The sequence below is a fragment of the Oncorhynchus gorbuscha genome, linkage group LG15 (genome assembly GCF_021184085.1).
Source record: "Oncorhynchus gorbuscha isolate QuinsamMale2020 ecotype Even-year linkage group LG15, OgorEven_v1.0, whole genome shotgun sequence".
NCBI lineage: Eukaryota > Metazoa > Chordata > Actinopteri > Salmoniformes > Salmonidae > Oncorhynchus > Oncorhynchus gorbuscha.
This window is the reverse complement of record NC_060187.1, coordinates 34,813,277-34,815,928: the sequence shown is the minus strand read 5'-3', so window position 1 is coordinate 34,815,928 and position 2,652 is coordinate 34,813,277.

The following is a 2,652-nucleotide window of genomic DNA, read 5'->3' as shown; positions in this document are numbered from 1 at the left end:
ACAGTTATTAACCCTAATTTCAGCTGCCAAAGACTTACCTGCTTGATGGTGAGACCATTGTGATGTGACTTACTAAAGATAACCTTTGTCTTTTAGTGCTAGTAATCTGTGCATGTGTAAGTGGATCCACCAGGAAGAGTATAACTCCCTTAAGCCCTTTTAAACGAGGGACTGCAAGTCAGGTATTTATTTGCAGTAATCCAGGTTATTTGCTGAAATAATAATCTCAACTGTGTTGAAAATAAGTAAGCATTTGTATCATAATGAATCATGATAAATCCAGTCTCAAGTTATGAATTTTGAGTCATTGCTTCGAGACGCAAATGTCATTGGACATCAGTACTGTGTATTCTTCAAGTTCTATCGTCCTACTACTTAGTGGGTGGTGTGTGGGGTTTAAGACAAACAAAGCAATCAGTGAGGAGCACTTTTAATGACTTGGAACAGTGGGAGGAATCAGTAAGGGCATCACTAATCTAGAGAGGAACCACAGTGCTGTGGTGGTGCCTGGGAAGTGGTGGTGGTGACAAGGGGAGGAGGTGTGCCTGTGGAGGGGAAGGTTTCCAGGGGGACAGTGAGTTAGGGTGGTGGCTATGGGGAGGGGGTGGCACACAACCAGAGTCTTTGTGTGCCTTTAATCCCCCCAGCCAACACGGCTTTGGCCAGGTTTCATCATGAAAGTGCCATGAAATAACTACTTTTTTTCTTAGCAGTAAATCTCCCCTAATCCTGCGGGCTGAGGAGACAAAGGCCTCTGGGACCTAATCCTGGAGCTTTTAGTGGGGTTCAGGGGCTGGCCTACAGAGCCTGTTCTAAATGACTTATTTTTTATCAGACACTAATATAGCTTGACAGCCAAGAACAGAGAAAAGCAAAGGGTAAGAAAATAGAAAAGATTTCACATATTTTAGGAATCTGGATGGTGTACAAGTATGAACAAAACATTTACATTTTCAGTCAAATTGAAATGCTTATCGACACAGAATATGTGCATTTGTTCACGACAACCTTTTTAGGCAGATAAGGATGTAATATTTTGTGTAGTGCATGATAGGCTATAAGCAAGATAGGGTAGTGGAGCTCATAAAAAAGGGATTATGTGACCTCTGAGACTGACTATGTGGGTCACTGAAAATATTCAGCAGAAATTAGAACAGAAACGTGATTGATAGTGAGGGAACCAGCCAAGAGGTCTAAGAAATCTATTCAGGTAAAATCATTTTTCCAACGATTGTTTACAGACAGATTTCACTTATAATTCACTGTATCACAATCACAGTGGGTCAGAAGTTTACATACACTAAGTTGACTGTGCCTTTATACAGCTTGGAAAATTCCAGAAAATGATGTCATGGCTTTAGAAGCTTCTGATAGGCTAATTGACAATTTGAGTCAATTGGAGGTGTAACTGTGGATGTATTTCAAGGCCTACCTTCAAACTCAGTGCCTCTTTGCTTGACATCATGGGAAAATAAAAATAAATCAAATAGATCTCTACAAGTCTAGTTCATCCTTGGGAGCAATTTCCAAATGCCTGAAGGTACCACGTTCATCTGTACAAAAAATATTACGCAAATATCAAAACCATGGGACCACGCAGCCGTCGTACCTCTCAAGAAGGAGACGCGTTCTGTCTCCTAGAGATGCGTTCAGTCTCCTAGAGATGAACGTACTTTGGTGCAAAAAGTACAAATCAATTCCAGAGCAACAGCAAAGGACCTTGTGAAGATGCTGGAGGAAACAGGTACAAAAGTATCTATATCCACAGTAAAATCAGTCCTATATCGACATAACCTGAAAGGCCGCTCAGCAAAGAAGAAGTCACTGCTCCAAAACCACCATAAAAAAGCCAGACTACGGTTTGCAACTGCACATGGGGACAAAGATCTTACTTTTGGAGAAATCTCCTCTGGTCTGATGAAACAAAAAATAGAACTGTTTGGCCATAATGACCATTGTTATGTTTGGAGGAAAAAGGGTGAGGCATGCAAGCTGAAGAACACCATCCCAACCATGAAGCATGGGGGTGGCAGGATTATGTTGTGGGGGTGCCTTGCTGCAGGAGGGACTGGTGCACTTCACAAAATAGATGGCATCATGAGGAAGGGACAATTATGTGGATATATTCAAGCAACATCTCTAGACATCAGTCAGGAAGTTAAAGCTTGGTCGCAAATGGGTCATCCAAATGGACAATGACCCCAAGCATTCTTCCAAAGTTGTGGCAAAATGGCTTGAGGACAACAAAGTAAAGGTATTGGAGTGGCCATCACAAAGCCCAGACCTCAATCCTATAGAAAATTTGTGGGCAGAACTGAACAAGCGTGTGCGAGCAAGGAGGCCTACAAACCTGACTCAATTACACCAGCTCTGTCAGGGGGAGTGGGCCAACATTCACCAAACCTATTGTGGGAAGCTTGTGGAAGGCTACCCAAAATGTTTGACCCAAGTTAAACAATTTAAAGGCAATGCTACCAAATACCAACTTCTGACCGACTGGGAATGTGATGACAGAAATAAAAGCTGAAATAAATCATTCTCTCTACTATTATTCTGACATTTCACATTTTTAAAATAAAGTGGTGATCCTAACTGAACTAAGACAGGGAATATTTACTAGGATTAAATGTCAGGAATTGTGAAAAACTAAGT